At 41.4% G+C, this 18,210-nt stretch overlaps 1 protein-coding gene across 1 annotated transcript in view; it reads right to left on the reverse strand.

The window, feature by feature from the left end:
- The window catches only part of CHRM3 (cholinergic receptor muscarinic 3), a 2,680,897-nt gene that overhangs the window by 1,243,459 nt on the left and 1,419,228 nt on the right, over positions 1-18,210 (reverse strand). The window contains exon 6 of the mRNA XM_078649289.1: positions 4,639-4,795. The gene's annotated coding sequence lies outside the window, so the exon portion shown is untranslated. The remainder of the gene's footprint in view (positions 1-4,638; positions 4,796-18,210) is intronic.

Consider the following 18,210-nt stretch of genomic DNA (forward strand, 5'->3'; position numbering starts at 1 on the left):
TAGAGCTCCACTGAATTCCAGTGAAGGAACGGATTGCGTTCAAATCACTGTGTATTGTCTCTAGAGCAATTCACAAAAAGACCCTATCTTTCTGCAAAGGAAATTCAAATGCTGCATACCTCTGATCGATGTTCACTCTCCAACCACAAACCTTCTATGTGTTCCTAAAATTTAGAAGGTTAGACATGGTGGTTGAGCGCTCTCTCAGGGTCGCACAACTCTAGAGTAGTCTTCTGTCTACCTTGAGAACCTTTACAGACTTGCTTCAGTTTAGAAAAGCACTCAAAACGTGTCTTTACCCGTATATGTCCAGAGTGTCCATCAGGTTTCTCCTCTTTTAGGAGGCTAATGCCAGGATACCTTTGAGGTCATAATTGTGTTCTATAAATCTCCATAACAATAATAGTAGCATACCCTTTATCAAAACATGACGATGCAGGTATGGCCTGAAGATTGTCCTTTAGTGCTGTCATTTAGCACACACTGAAATTAGGACCATGCATATTGGTGCCAAGGAATTGTTAATATTCTTAGCTGTTGTTCTGAATTCTGGAGCATATTTACAAGCCCCAATTGCCACCACAACATCACTTTTCAAGATGTTGTAGTAGTGATAGAGGGTTTGCCTTATTCACAAAGCAGCATTAAGCCAGTTAATGTGGCTTAACCCCACCTTGTGAATAAGGCCTCCTTTCAATTTTATTGCTAGACAATTTCACTGCTGTTGTATTAATCAAAGTTCCTCTTCTGTTCCTTTTTAAATTCATATATGTATACGTGAGTCATAAGGTTTTAACATTTTGTAATCATTTTAAGTAATCAAACAATAAGCTTGGATTGAATGCCTCCTTTCAAGCTATACTTAGAATGAAAGAGGTGGGCAGTGGGAGTTGAGTTGGGTGTTTCACTGCAACACCCATTTATTTTGACGCTGGCCCATATTTACAAGGGCAGCATGAATATGAGGCAGCGCCCAAATTAGGACTAGGGAAAACCTGGTCTGAAACAGATGTATTGAGGAGAAATGTTTCATTTCTCCTCGCTTTTGCTGTTTCTATGTGTGCTACGTTGAGCAGCACACAAAGATTCTACAGCAAAAGGCCATTGATTGTTTATATGCAGAAAGGTGACCCTTCCTGAACATAAACAATCAATAAAATAAATTATGTTTTGCAATTTCTATATGTTTTGCATTAAGCAACACACATAGAAGTTACAAAACGCTAATTAAATATTGTTTATGTGCAGGAAGGGAGACCTTACTGCACATAAACAATCTTCCCCTCAACACAGATCCCTTGCACTGTGGTGCAAGGGTGCCTGCATTGGGACTAGGCAGCTAAATTTAGCACCAGTGCAGGGGGAAACACAGGGTTGCATCAAATTTTTATAAATATGGTGCAGCCATGCGTTTCAGAAGTGGCAGAGCGTGGCGTTAACCCAAGGAGGCTAGCGCCGCGCACCGCCACTTCATAGTAAATATGCCCCTCTGTTTCCCTATCAGACAGTGGGTTATGTGAGCTTGAAAGTTCACATACTGAGGATACAAAGTATAAAGTCTGTGTTTGAGAAAGTGTTTTAGAACTGGATATTATCCCATAAGCAGTTTGGCATCCTACCTGCTAAGTACTTCCTTAACAGAGCTATAAAATGGTCTCATCTGAAAATGAACATGCTTCAGGATAATTTTTTCTACTTTTTTACTGGGTAATTGAGGGGAAAATGAATGCCAAAAAACCTGTACATCTGAATGATAATAAACGGATTACATAATAATAAGCAACACGTTAATGCGGCTTCAGTATCCAGTTCAACTTTAAATGCAAACTAAACAGTTTATCCTTTCAATTAGGGTTTTGCTTCAGTACTTTGAGTGATTTGTCTACGTTTAGATGCAGAAGCCCTTGTTATTTTAATGTTGAAATCCAGTCTTTTAAGTTTCCCCAGGTGTGCTGGAACATCTACTGTTGCCCAATTTATATATAGCACGCTTCTTTCAGCTGTGTTTTTTTCTTCATTTTCAAAATCCATTCTCCCTTTGTGGGTGGATCCTCATCTCTACATTTTAAAGAAATAACTCATTTTTCCACTAAGAAGCTGAAAATAATCTTTTTCTGGAGGACTTTGGCTAATATTTTGCTGTCTCCTCACAAGGGCCACCCAGGGTTTCAATTCAGTATGCCTCCCAAATCTTTTTCCAATAATTTATGTATAGAACCACAAAAACGTACAATTCTGGCTTTCTCATACAAATTGTTTTTAGGTTCTTACATTATTTAGGCACTATGGGGCATATTTAGGTTCCATATCAATGAGGCCATGCAAAGACACTTTGCGTTGCTTTCAATGGCCTCATAGTTATGGAGAAAGGCAGAGCAAACCACTGCGTTTCCTTACTCCGCGCTCAGGAGGAGTTGCATGGGCGTTGCAGTGGGGTTTCCCACGCAGCAGACATGGATTTTGGCACTTTGCCAGACTTATGAGAGCATATAACCCTGGTGAAGCGCCAAAAGCTGAAGCCTCCCAAGATGAGGTGTAACGAGGAGAAATTACTTTATTTCTCCTTGTTTCTTCTTTCTGCAGCACAGATAGAAAAGCCTCTTAGGATTGGTTTTGTGGTGGAAGGTGCATTGTTCTGCACAAAAACAATCCTGCATGCTACACATGCACCCTTGCACGAGGGTGCAAGGCAGGCGGCCTGCATTGGCGCTACGCTGCCAAAACGGCAGGAGCGCAGGGGGAAAGGACAGGAATGCAACGTATTGCATAAATATGGTGATTTTCTGCGTTTTCACTTTGGGAAGGGCAGCGCAGCAAGCTGACTTGCTGGCCCTCCCTAAGTCAAAACCCCATAAATGAAGGCTTTAGTACAGTGGGTGCTTCATTCTGGTGGTATCTTATGTAAACATTTTGGAGTGTATTATATATAACCTGTATTGAAAGGAAAACTAAATCCTACATACATTTGAGTTTACCCAGAGATATATGGCAACGTTCATGTCTTTCCTAGCTTCCATAGTGGCTCGTGTTGATCATTTTTCCGATCACAATTCTCAGATTTTTTTGCATAATCTGGGTTTGTAGTTTCCAATAAACATTGGTAAATTTCATTAATACACCCTCCCGGGGAGGCTGGTAAAATACATCAAACTGCTTTATTCCTTCTTTGCCATTGGTCGCAAAGTAGCTACGTATACACAGATATTTACAAAATCACTCTTGATATTTGATACCGTATTTTTGTTGAATATAAGGGAATTTGATAATTCCGGAAGTATGGTGTATTTGGTATAGTTTAGAGCTTCCTATCCAGAGCCTTTCCCTACGAATACATGGCTAATTCTACTGGACGTTTGGGGTTTACTAATAAAGGAATATTGCCTTTTTCTTTCAGGGTTCTTAATTTTTCTCACGCTGAAAAAGAATGCCATAGTGCCATACCAAAATGTTTGAAAGCTAATTGGAGAATCAATTTTTGGTGAATACCCACAGGTGCCATGGCCTTCCATAATTTGAATTGTGATATTGAGGAGCAGAGACGTTTTAAGGGGTGGGCAAGGAGGGCAACAGCCCAGCACCCCACCTTGTGTTGGGCCTCTGAGAAAGTTAACGTACTCTGTAGCTCACATCTGTCTATTTCTCCTTCTCTACCTTTAACTTATTATTCAGTATTAGCAGAGATCATGGGGCTTGAATTAGCACTGGGAAGTTTCACATCTTCTACATGATGCCTATCACGCGAAACATCCTTTACAACGCAACTTTTACCACGCAGTACCTTTACGACGCAACTTTTACAACGCAAACCATTACAACGCATTGCGCTGGGGGGCGCTCTAGGATAGGGAATAGATTTAATTTACTATCCAACACCTTCCCTACTATCCACGGGGACTGGAGTTGGAATAGTAAATTAAACTATTCACTATCCAGCACCCCTAAGCGCTATGCATTGTAACAGCATGCGTTGTAAAAACTGCGTTGTAAAGGCATGCGTGGTAAAAGCATGCGTTGTAATGTCATACATCCGCCTATCACACCTTGTTTATGAGTAGGCCACATATTCGGGGCATTTGGGTACATGTTACCTATCCTTAGGGTTGCCAGATATTTTCAGTGCAAGTACTTATAGTGTAATAATTTAAGTCTCGCTTTTCTGGAGACTCTGAATGAATATTTCTGCAAAACAATACACAGTATCTCACCCTACTCCTCAAACCAAACTACATCTTAGAACCATTCAACGCACAGTAGCATAAACATTCTACACCCACACAAGCACTACCCTTCATTAAAAAAAGTATTGGCAGCAATGCTGATTATCTGACCCGTATCTAATGCAGGACATGCTGCATCTGTTCAACCCAATGGTACTAAATAAATAGTGAAGTCCTGCAGCAGACACATCCCACACATAGTAAGTTACAAAAGCACTTGATAGGATCAAACACCTCATATTCCCAAGCGGAATGACTCACACCAGATCAGGATTCGTTTGGTGAATGAAAAATCCCCAAACTATTCAGAAAGGATGCCCAGATTATGAAATTGCTGCAAGACCATATACGGGATAGATATAACATAAGATACCATCAATTATGCAGTGCATGATTCTACGTATTCACAAAGTGCACCTACCGCAAAGTAGATCCGAATGAAGGATGGCCTGTACAGTAAAGTGCATTTTATTTTGAAGACTTTTGAAGTAGGGTTCCTTACTTTCTGAAGTAAGATCCTCTACATCGCGATTTCCAAGAAAGGCCAAAGAGGGACTTTGCAATGCTTGATTCTTGTGCTGTAAGAAATAAGAAAAAACTATGTTAGAAAAAAGTACATAGAATTAATCTAAATAAAACTCAAGTACATGGTCAGTGGTTCTGGTATCGCTATGGGGCACCGATGCCTCTTCCGCCCTCCTTAGAGTGTATGAAGATGTAGACATTCAAAATAAGGTGGAAACCACACCCGCCAGTGTTTGGCGGATGTCCTGCATCAAGCATACTTTAAATAATCTTCATAGGTATGAATATAATGCAGATACCTCTAGTGCTCCATGTAAATCTATACATGGCTAAGAAGCAATGACTGGTCCCTGCTTACGATGGTATAATGTAAGCTTTCTCTTAACATGCAGATGGCATGGTCCCACGAGATACCCTCTATGTATGATAAAGATCAAACAATGCCTGCCAGATCCCTGTTCTATGCTGTGATGCTATGAACCAGGACCCATTAAGGGGCTATTGCAGAGCTGTTGTGTTTGTATGTGGACTTATAATATTGGTTCTATACATCTTCCGGGTATTTTCTGTAGGTGCCTGATAAGTGTAAGTTAATACTACATAGTCCTCTAAAGACAGAAAATATAAACAGCTTTTTCATGAATACCGAGGATGAATTGACTTGTTTTTAATTGCAGCAATGTATTTCAGGTGATTAGAATGAGGTAATTCATATTTATTTATTGATTTAAAGCGCACAGTTTCTTCACCTGGAGGTCCCTCTGTGTCAAGGACAATCAACCAAGACACTGTAAAGACTGAATAGCCCCACCACAATTCTTTGCGTGCTTCTGACCCTTACGTCTCCATCAATGATTGATCCTACCAGTCATGCTATTAACAATTATGTGAAGCAGTCCAGGTTTCGACATTCACCGATACCAAGACAACAACAAACGCAGTCTCAATGTGTCACGGACATGTCTTAAATGTATACCCTCTAAGATGTAAATTCTTTCCACTAACTGACCTACTAGGGTCCATTTTATGTTACACCCCCTCCAATTTCGATGGTGTTGCACTCTCATTGCCAACTTGGAAGTGGGTTTACTCTTGCCCTTGACAGGTGTAAATCTTTTCCAGAGAGGGTACACCGAGAAAAGGTTTGTGAAAGCCAATACCAAGTTTGTGGGTGTCCACACACCACACATTCTCCATGGCAACACAGCCCATAACTCCCACCCCAATTTAATCGTAAACAGATTTATTTCTCATATTACACCTTACTGGATTAATACAACGTGCGAATAACAGGGTTTTTTGAACTCCTCCTATAGCATTTCATTTGTAAATGTGAGCTGAATTTACATGTGCAAATGGCTTTGTGAATCAGGCCCGTTATCCTGTTTATTTACAGATATTTGGGGAAAAACTAAATCACTCATCCGCCTGATTCGCTTTCCTCTTGATGCTATCAATTGTGACGTGATGTCATCTGTATCTATGGCTCCTTTATGGTGCCAGCTTATTGCTGCTGGGGGAGTCTAATATTGAGATCAGGTTAGGCCAATCACGTGGAGGCCTCTTGAGCTGCCATTGGAGAGGCCAAAATCCAATTAAAAGTGCCCCGAGTAGCATACTAGTTCACACATTCAGCATTGCCTGTTAATTCCGCTGAAAAGGTGAACATTTCTTGAGTAATCAAAGTGCCTTAGAAGCAAAAATATTGTCTAAAGCTTGAATCACCTTGAATCCATTAATAAAGCTAACATTGAGCGAATGGCTTTCGAGTTACGAAATAGTAATACAGATCGAGAACTTCACCATTAAGAGTTGAAATTGTTAAGGTCGATTTGTAAAGGGTATTTTTTAATAATTCATTGTATTTATTTAAACTTGTATGTATAAGAGCATGTATAAGTTTTATAACATATTTCATTCAGTGCTCAGGTGCTTATTCTTCTCCGCATTAAAAAAATACAGGATAATAAAGAAATAAAGAAATGAACACTTGAATGCGTTGTACTTAATTTCTGGCGAGTGTTTAAACTGTGTAGGATTATGGGAAACTTTTCATGTGCAGTTATCTCTCACAATCCACTTCACCCTTAAGCACAGCAACAGAAGTGTGGTCCACTACTTATCACACATGACAACGAAACACTTCCCACAGTGGCCACGCTCACAGCTAGGCTCGGCTGAAATTGAATTTATGGCGATGTAGTCATTCATAATTTTAGTACGTGAAATGCCTTAGATGATTCCATTGTGCCACTTCCTGTAATTGAGATTTTCTACAGATAAAAATCCTACATTGGCGAGCACAGGAGGAATGGGAACAAACCAAGGAGAATATGTACAAGGAAATGCAAGAGCAGAGAGCTGTGCCAAATTTGACAGTGCAGCTGTCCGACATTTTCAAAACGCAAGGATGCGCTGTATTTACAAAAATACCACGCACCTCTGTTTTCCCCCCTAACATTGGTGCAAAAAAAGCTGCTTAGCACCAGCACAGCCACCCTGACGCCAAATTGCAAGGGTGCCTGAGCTGTAGGGATGATTGTTTGATTGATTGATTGTTTATGTGCAGGAAGGTATCCCTTCCTTCACATAAACAATGAATAATGGCGATTTGCTCTTCCTATGTGTGCTGAAGAATTCATTATTTCTCCACGTATCGCCCTTCTAAGACCAGGTATTACCTAGCTTTAGTTTTTGGTGCTGCCCTAGCCTTGTGTATCTGGGGCAGTGTCAAAAACCAATGGGTGCTGCAGTGGAATCCCCACAGCAACACCCATTGCATGCCCCTTCGCTGCCACGGACTGCGACGTAAGGTGGCATATTTACAAGGTGACATTAACCCACATTAAGTGGCTTAGTGCCACCTTGTAAATATGGGGAATGGCGCAATACCACTGGAGCGTCAAAAGAAATTGGTGCTCTGGTGGTGAAAGAGGCTTTGTAAATATGTCCCCAAGTGTGAGCAGCTGTTGTTCCCATCACATGTGTTTTGCACTTTTTTGAAAAGTGAAATGCACACCTATGCCAGCAACAGAGATGAGGATACATTATGTACAAAAAAAGTTCAAATCAATATCTATTTCTAAACCAATTTAACGATTTGTGAAAGTGTTTAGTACATTACAAAATGTTTTTAGCAGTTTAAAAACCTCTGATTTAGGGAATGTAAGGATTTGCATCTGTTAAAAATATTAGTACATCTGGTTCATAACAAAGTAGTCAGTCAGAAAAATAGAGTACATTTTAATAAATAAAATGACTCTAAAATGACAAAAAGTAGAACTGGAGATAAACATTTTTAAAGTTTTGACTAGAAATAGTACCAGAAAGCACAAAGCGCCAATGGCAGTTATCTAGTCATGCTGGACCAGGTCAAAGTCAAATGTTAAGGCCAAGTGCAAGGGAGCGCTGTTCAGTTGAAGAAACCAGGTTCAACCCAGTAGAAAGTTTACCTTCTAACTTAGTTCAGTTTGACAGCTCAGGAAGGCCTCGGTTTAATGATGCCAGGCCATTCTGCTCAGGACAGGAACACCCTTCCCCACACCAAAGGCTCCCTTGTCCCCCTTTCCAGAGAGAATGCACCTATCACCACAGTAGAGCCCTTAACAGTCATGTGACCCTGGAAACTGGCAGAAAGGCACATTTGGTTTAGGTAGAAAAATGTGGCAGTTTCAGAATAGTAATTTAAAATCCATCTTTACCATTAAAGAGAATTTTAAATTACAATTCAAATAACTCACTGTTAGTCTAAGGCAGAGCTAGCCTTGCTGCTGTGAAACTCAACTTTGGTTTTTTTTCACTGCTAGGACACGTAAAACGTAAGTACATATGTCCTATTTTTAAATACCATGCTCCGTACCCTATGAGCTATTAGTGTTTACCCTAGGACTGCCTTATAAGTATTAAGAAGGAAGGTTTAGGCCTGGCAAAAAGTGTATTTTGAATAATCAAAAAGAAATAGCTACGTTTGCGTACTATGTGTCTGCATGGGAAACCATTTGGTTTTTTATGAAGGCCCTCGTCCACCAACCTAGTTGGTGGCATGCTTCATCATCGGGCCCCACCCGAGGCCCCGAGTGTGCCTCAGGTGTGCTGCGATGCCAGGCTACTGTGGAGCGGGTTTTTGGGAAGGTGAGTATGCTGTGCAGGTGTGTTGCGTGAGGTTTTAAAATACTGTCTTTGGGGTCCCAAAAAGGTTACTTTGTTGGTGGGCCCCAGGCAGTAGTTAAAAACAAAGGCTTAGGACTTGTAGGGGTAGAATTATGGTCTCCCACGTCCAGTTTGGTCGACTAGTTTCAGCCAGGCCTTCTTCAGGACCTATTATGTGTGGGGTTGCTACAGGGGTCTATGTGTTTGTCAATGCCCTGTATGTGAAGCACGCGTTAAGGTGCTGGTATATGTGAGAGGTATTTCCTCTCAGTTTGTATCTGTAGGGGAATAAAAAAGGAGAAAGAAGACAAAACAGGACAAACAGGAGACACAAAATGTTTAAAAACACGCAATACATCAACCACGTACATGAGTGGGTCTGCGCCTTGTGCCTAGTCGTGTGAGCGAATTTAGGCAGAGGTGTTTGGCGCTTGCGACAGAACAAGGCAATTGCCGGTTTCGTATTTTATGTGGTACTGGTGCTAGTACCTAAATGCGGTAATTCATTGTTGTGCGAAATGGGCACATTATACACAATTGTTGCGCTTACTCCTATCTGCAAAGGACAAACTTCATGGATCTCCGCCGGAGGGCCGGGACCATTTCCTTGCCGCTAGTAGCGTTAGGCCTCACCTTCTGCCCAGACATTACCTCAACCCCCTTTTTCTCCATGTTTTTAGATTGCTAAAAGGTCCCGGCCCTTCGGCGGAGATCCATGAAGTTTGTCCTTTGCAGATACCACGTTCCGTCACAAGCGCCAAACACCTCCGCCTAAATTCGCTCACACGACTAGGCACAAGTCTCAGACCCACTCATGTACGTGGTTGATGTATTGTGTGTTTTTAAACATTTTGTGTCTCCTGTTGGTCCTGTTTTGTCTTCTTTCTCCTTTTTCAGTCCCCTACAGGTACAAACTGAGAGGAAATACCTCTCACATATACCAGCACCTTAGCGCGTGCTTCACATACAGGGCATTGCCAAACACATAGACCCCTGTAACACCCCCACACATAATAGGTCCTGGAGAAGGCCAGTTTAGTAAGAAGGCCTGGCTGAAACCAGTCAACCACACTGGACGTGGGAGACCATAAGTCTACCCCTTCACGTCCTAAGCCTTTATTTTTAACTACTGCCTGGGGACCACCAATAAAGTAACCTTTTAGGGACCCCAAGGACAGTATTTTAAAACCTCACGCAACACACCTGCACAGCACACTCACCTTCCAAAAAACGCGTTCCGCAGTAGCCTGGCATCGCAGCACACCTGAGGCACACTCAGTGCCTTCGAGTGGGGCCCGATGATGAAGCATGCCACCAACTAGGTTGGTGGGTGAGGGCCTTCATAAAAAAGCAAATGGTTTCCCATGCAGACACATAGTACGCAAACGTTGCTAGTTCTTTTTGATTATTCACTATATCCCAGGGGAAACGAACTAGCTACTCTAGTTCCTCTCTCTCTCCTTTGATTAATAAAAGATTTATTTTGCCACGTCGAAATGGCAGTTAAAACAGTACTGCAGGCTGCAGTAGCAGATCTGACACATGTTTGACAGTGCTACGTCTGTGGGTGTCACAATGAGTGTTGTAGCCCACTTATAGCAGTTAATTTATAGGCATAGGGTACAGGTAGTACAATCAATTAGGGACTTATAAGTCCATTTAATGTGTGAATTAGGTGTATACTTATTTTGACAAGTTTGATCACAAGTACTTTACCACTGTTTAGCAGCAGTAAAGTGTGCAGAGTCTCAATGCCAACAACCAGGGTTCACCAAATATAGGATAATGAAGGCAAAAATTTGGGGTAATACTTTGCAAAGGATGGTCAGTTCCAACAAAGGCCACCTGGGCGATTTCAGCATTGGTACTACTACGAAGGACCTGGTTATATCTACTTACATCATAGACTCCTCTGGCTTATATTTGGAATCGGACTCTGGACCTTATCTAGATCTCGGCATATGGAATACTCTATTACAAACATGACAGACATCCCGTCCACCAATTTAAGATCTCCATAGGGTATAATTGGATCTTAATACGGCGGACAGGATATCCGTCATGTTTGTGATGACGATTTATCATCACTGTGCTTGACTGGCATTCTACAAAGCCTAACATCCCCAAAAAGTTACTACAAGAAATTTATCAACACACTGTGCAATTATCTTCATAAAATATCAATTTACCAATGATCTAAGTGTGAAGGATTGATAATGCTGTACAAGTTCTGAAGCCTATCACATGAAATGCTTAAAAGCTTACATAAACAATGACAACTTTAAGTCAGGGTTGTTAAATGATGTTGGCTTGAAAGCGATTTTCAACACTTTTGCGACTTTATTCACTGCATACCCAATGATGCTACCGGTTTGCATTACTATTTTGTTCATCCTTTTTCTGACGATAATGTTACCTATATGGATAGTAGAATATTTGGATGCAGCGTCTGAGGAGGCATCCTTCTCTAAGGAATGGAAACCAGGTCTTATGAATACCAACTCTTCAAATTGTCAGTTTGATCATCACTAGGGAGATCTTGGGCTATTTAGTAAATGAGCTGCTATTTTCTCTAATGGCGAGAATTCTAACAATCTTAGCAAAGGAGAGAAAACTTCCAATTCAGAAGTGTCTATTGGTTTTTCATCCATCTGGGAGAGATGAGCTCCATAAGGATACGATGGGACCCCCTATCTAGGACAGACAGAGAAGGAAGAAAAGCTTAACATTTACTGCAAATATTAAATAGGAACCGGATCCCAACACTGTTGTGAAAATGTTGTGGTCATGCCACAACATTTCCTTTGCCATGTTTAAACTTAAAATAAAGATAGATAAGGCTCATACTTTTAAAAAAGATTTATGCACTTTCCTTGGGACTAAACTGGGGCATACATTGGCACCCTCTTATTCGTTGTTGACCCCATAAAGAAATTTATAGGTACCAATGTCCCAGGTAATTTATAACCAGTATGACCAGTACTTATGTTATTACATTATTTTTTTTTTAATTAAATCACAATTTAGTTTTTCCTTCCCCACCCTTTGCAGTATCATTTGTTTTTAATGTGTCACTCTCTTGGATGCAAGGTATGTATTACTGTGTGGATTTAATACATTACCATTTACTATATATTTTAATAAAATGTTGTTATATGTGTATTAAACTAATTTCCTCTGTGCTTCCATTATTCGCTGCCTACCTTGATTTCTATTTGTGTGTATTGCAGTACAGTGGTGTGAAATGATTGATAACCAGCAAACAGGAATAATTTAGGATACCATTGTGAATTTAAAAAAATCTGAAATCAGTACCATGTGATTTTCTAACCCTCAAGTGCAAATTTCCATTTGTTTTTTTTAATTTAGCTTCACGCTTTCTCATACTTAAATTAAGTTTTCCCTTTCCTTATCTTATAGTAAATCCTTCAACTACAGCTGTAGCAGTACCTGTAGGGTCTAAACACATGGCAAAAGGTTTATTTTTTGTGACTGCGCCTACATTTGATTTTTCCCTATGTTTGCTTATTCTCATTTGACCCCATACTACAAATAGGGTACGTGGTGCACTTTTAACAGAGTGTGACCTTACACTCTATTGCACTGAATGCACTATCCTAGTGCAGGTATACATTTGTCCTTGCATACAGAACAGTCCCTTAGTGAAAGGCGGACATACTTTTTGAAGTCACTAGTGTGCCTTTCACTACAGGAGAAAACCTGGCCTCTAAAAGAAAGGATGACAGACATCCTTCTGCATGCTGGTAAAATGAGTGACTGTATCCACCTTCAACAGAATGCCTTAGGGTCCTGGGGACTCCTCCCATGCTTTCAAGATGCTCTAGGGCCTCCTTGGGTTACTGTGTGTGCAGGGCTCCCTACATCTCCCAACAGAGGCAAGTGGCATAGCAGAAAACCCCAGAAGAGCACTAGAAGGGCTGTTTCAGCGACCACATTGCTTGAGCCCTACAGCACAGGATGAAAGTGCTGTGGCTGCTATTATAGACATCAGTAAATACGTTGCTTAAAATGGCAGCCGTAAGGGACATTCCTCCAGCAGTGGCGAGACACAAGGCCCGCATTGTTGAGGCATGATGGGGCCATGCTTCCTAGATGCTAGATGAGCAAGCCTGGATCCCCGATCTAAGCAATACTTCGAGCTGACTCACAATTTCTGGCCAGTAGCTCATGCATAGAAGCTCTATCCCACGCCATCTGCGGCCTCTGGCCTGCTACATGTGGACTCCTCTGAGGCACTATGGAAGAGTGGCCCTTCCTGGTATTGAGGGTTGTGCTGCACGGGCCAACATTACTGCTCAGTCAGACTTACTGTGGGAGCTACATGGACTAGCTTGAGAGAGAGAGAGAGAGAGAGAGAGAGAGAGAGAGAGAGAATACGATGACAGTCTTAGACTGGGGAGTTGGACTAGGGGGCCTGATTCCTATGGAAGATTCCTATGGAATTCCTATGGAAGAAGATCCATCACATACCCAGATGCATGTCATGCTTCATCATAGGTTGTGCTTCTCGTCGGGCTGGCACTGCAATACCCGACGGGCACCCACAAAGGAGCTCTTTATTGGACATCTTTTGTTCGAATGCCATATGTGAGATTTGTGGGTGTAGGGATACTCATGTAGACTGGAGTGGAGAAATGTGTGCATGTCAAAAAGTGTCTATTAAAATAGACTAAGTAGTCCTTAAAGAGAATTTAATGATCAAGACTACTTGTCTAATTAAAACATGATAGCTATCGAGAGAGACAATGATCTATGATAGCTCAAACGATCAACATGTTTCTTGCCGTTTGTAACTCACTAATGATCTGTTGGCAATTAGTCAGGACCTATAATTCCTAATCTACATAGTAGTTGGAATAGCAGTTGTGTGATCCCAAAGATTTTCCAAACACAAATTACTTGGTACAAAGGGATGTCTTCAAGTAATGTTTTCTAAAACCCAACCTGTAAACAAGCCACCTGCACAGCACAAGTAGACAGAAGCATATTTTCATCTTGGGGCGGCATTTGCCACACTGCCCAACCTGCCGCTATCTATGTAAGTTCATTTGCACTGTGAATAATAAACCACACATAGACCCTCTTTAGTATCCCTCCATTGGCTCCCCATTAGTAAGAGGATTGTCTTCAAAGCTCTACTATGGTGCCATAGGATAATCCACCAAAAAGCGCCGGCTTATATGTCAGATCTGGCATCCCTGTATGAACCGAACAGATCTCTCAGATCGAAGGGAATGGGCCTGCTCAGAACGCCTCGCCCCAAAAAAGCCAGAATGGGAGGCAGATCCTTCCGTTCTATGGCAGCCAGGCACTGGAACCTCCTTCCCACGGAAATCAGGCTAGAGACAAATGAGGCCTCTTTTAGAAAGCGGCTAAAGACCCATCTATTCATTGCATAATGTTACTCCTCTCTCTCCTCAGATTATGCTCTCTCTACAGCGCGGGGACACGCCGGGAGGCGTCACCAGGCGCTCTATAAACCCCTTTAAACTTAAACTAAACAAATAAGTGACAAACTAATAGGTAATCAAATACACATAGATTTCAGACACTGTGACTCAAAGAGTAACCTCGCCCGTTTTTTGGGTAGCAGTAATACCTCCTCGAATTAGGAGCAGAGTTAACAAGGACTTAGCGTGTTAGAATACCAAAATAAGGTAAAGTATTGCTAGGAACACCTCAGATTCGAGGAGTAGCAGCGTACTCTGTAGGAGGAACCTGCAAAGCAAACCACATAGCTGTACTTACTGCATCGTAGTGCAGAATCCACAAGACAACCTACCTGATCTCTGCTGCCTCGGAAGTGAAGCAGCGAGCAAAAGGATCACCTTAAGTACTATTGCCGGTTAGTAATAACTTTCAAGTAGACATTGCATCAAACATGGTGAAACTAGACTGTGCCTGTTATCTATAGTATGCAAAAGCATACTCCGTCTTGAAGGGGAGGAAGACACTCTGGTGTTGATGTGGATCCTAATATCAAGTGGCAAAGGATGGTAATGATCTCGTTCTGAGGTCCAATCCTCTGAGAACCCCCATGAAAGACTTGGGTGCTAGCCTGAAGGTTATGTCCAGTTGTTTGCAGTAGGCGCATACACTTGAGCATGCCTTACCTCCATTTTAAATTAAAATGGCCATGGAGGTCCCTAATTTGGAACAGATGGTGTGGGGGGTTCGGGTATAATCATAGACGTCATCTTGGAAGGAGTCAAAATGATGGGATGGCAAAAAGTGTTAGGTGTTACAGCAACAACGACATGGGTGCTTTCTTAAAAGGAGTCAATTCAACTGGGATAGCAGAGAGTGCTGGTTGTTACGCAACACAGACACAGCTGTATTATAAATGGGCTAATCATTAGTGTACATATGTCTCAATGAACATACAGGGCATCAGGTAATAACATGTGGAATGGCCTAAATGTGTCTCTGAAGGACATGCCCTGGTTAACAGATGGTTAGTGTGTTGCAGGTCCAGGTGGATATAAAAAGATGATTTGAAGTATAATAGTTTTAAAAGGTTGCATTTCACTCTATAAGTGCCAAATTGGTAGTATCGGCTAATAACATATTGTGCGATCCAGTGGGGACCTAGAAGTGTAAATCTTTACACAAAGGTGTAGACAGAGGCTCAAAATTTGTTCATAGGGGGACAAATGTGTGTTGCTATGGCTGTTGGGATCGAAATTCGATAATATGCATCATTGGCCTAGTATATTCAATATAATCTCGTAAATTATATAATCATGTAGTTAGTATTTACTATGATCATCTATTGATCAACAATTCACTTTGGATTCATTTACTCCTATTGGTACAACCGGACCCATTTTGTTTTGTTTCTAATGTACAACGATGTTTCCCAGAAATCACGTGACTATGCGCCCTGCTCGAAACCACGTCAGCAGCTAACACTGACTTCGATAGATGTTAACTGGTAGCTAAAGGAAACTCAAGGTCACACCTGCCCTTCTTGTGGGATGCGCACATTCTAGTAGAGCCCGTTCCTGTACTCCCCGGGCTCCAGATAGACAGGGAGGCACTTTACTGACCTGCCCCCGGAATAGCTTAGGCCTAGGCTACAAGCAATCAATTGTGCCTTATATGGGTATTCCTCTTGGCTTACTGACAAGTTGTATCTTTCCTTGTAGGGTGTCATCTTGAATACATGAAACGTATATATGCTTTGTATTTTGAACATGTAATCAGTCTCCTCTGCGCACCTCCGAGGGTCGTGTAGACTGAGGCTCCCCTGTCAGGGCTTGTATTTGAAGAATAAACGATTGAACCTTCTCCATTGCCGACTGAATCATTGTATCGACTATTGGTATTTGGGCTATTGGTAAGTATAGCCCGATACAATTAATTTTGAATCCTTCATGGCACAGCCAGAAATATATCAATGGAGTCACTATCTCTGTTCTGGAGTCTAAATTGCTCATTTCACTCCATGGAATGTTTTCATGTAATCCATTCAAATGAGTTGACAGACTTAAAATCCAACTTTGTTCCATTCTAAACAGGTTATTTTTATTCAAGTGTGGAGGTGCTTCCTAGACAGTCCACCGCATGTCGTCAGGAGAATGCCTTCATTGTAGTGCTGATCTTTTTCCAACTCTGCATTTGTTGCAATATTCTATATTTAAAAAGGGGGACTCTTCATCACCATCATGTTATAGACTGAGTTCCCTTATAGACAGTACTGCCAAAATACTGGGCCGCATCATATAGAACGGGGCATGGAGTAGGTGCACACCTAATTCGTACTTTACAGCTGTTAGTACGTATTTAGGTGTAAACTGGGAACCATAGAACAATGCCTCAATCTGAACTTGGTGCTAGGTAAATAGACTAAGTGACTAAACAATCTCCACCTATCTAGCATTTATGGACTTGACATTAGCAGATTGAAGTTATGGCACATTCTTATTGCATGGGGACTTGACATTGCTTTGGTATGTACACTTTTTGGCCCACCTACACGAGGAGATAAAGGCATGGGTCCACATTGGCCAACAAGGGGAGGTTTCAGGAGACATAAAGGTTAAATGTGGTGTCAGACAGGGCTGTTTGTTGGCCCCTCTTTTATTTATTTTCTATGTTATCAATCTCCACCCCTCACTTTTGGGTTTAACACAGGATGTGCAGGTAATTAGGGGTAAAACATTAGCAGCCCTTCTGTACGCAGACGACGCAGTGCTCATAGCTCCCACTCCTAGAGCAATGCGTCTCCTAGTAGATGCTTTTGTCAATTTAATGGCTTCTCTTGATCTCGGGACTCATTTCACTGAGTCTCTCATTGTGTCTTTTGGCCCCAAATATAGGCCCATGCCAATCCTGACTAGCACCTTTCCTTTCTTAAGAATCTATTTTTCTGCCCAAGGCTCCTGGTCCCCCAATATCTCTCACAACATTTTTCATGGCTAATGGTTCTTTATGGAGTCTACCCCAACCCCCGGGCCTGCTTTTTAATTGCACTGATTCAAATTTATAAATCCCAGTGCTTACCCATCGCCATGTAATGTGCAGAAATATGGGTAATCTCAAATTGCAAGGTTATTCAACAAGAAGAATGTCGATTCCTTAGGAGGCTGCTTGTTCTTCCTATTTCTGCTGCTAATTATATTAGTCATAAGGAACTTGGGAGACCATACCTTTAAGGGCTGGTTCGGGCACGCGGCCATGCTCTGGCAATTGACTTGGAAGAACTCTGGAATTGTTCTAACCAAGGAGATAATACTGATTTGTCTCGCCCTGGATAAGAGGTGTCAAATTCCTTGGATCAACTATGTAAAATCTATATATTGTCACATAGGGATGGAATCCTTTTCTTCTTACGCCCTTACTTGCATCTCTTTAAGTAAAAGGAGCGTGGCTGAAGATTTCTACCAGCTTGAGGAATACCACCGAGTAAGGACCCATTTAGAGTGAACTACTGTAACTAGGTATTTAGACATATGGGACTCATATTCCAGTACCAAATAAATATGGATATAGCAGATGGGAACGTTCCCTCCTACTCCGCTTCAGACCGGACACTGTTAAGTATCTGTTATGTTTTTCTCTTGGCTACACTCAGTACCTTGAACTTTTAACCAGGCCTTGTGTTATTACATCCAAACAGATTTATGCTGCATTTCACCTTTGTTTGTAAATTTTATATGTGGTGCACCAGATTCTTTTTAATCCCAATTTTAAAGAAGTATTGTTCTGACTATAAACAATGTAGAGCTGCCTTTAGATTCTTATCACTTTTGCACAATGATGAAGTGAGTTTTAATCTTGCTTCTTTTTAAAAGCT

The sequence above is a fragment of the Lissotriton helveticus genome, chromosome 6, assembly GCF_964261635.1.
Source record: "Lissotriton helveticus chromosome 6, aLisHel1.1, whole genome shotgun sequence".
Classification (NCBI taxonomy): domain Eukaryota; kingdom Metazoa; phylum Chordata; class Amphibia; order Caudata; family Salamandridae; genus Lissotriton; species Lissotriton helveticus.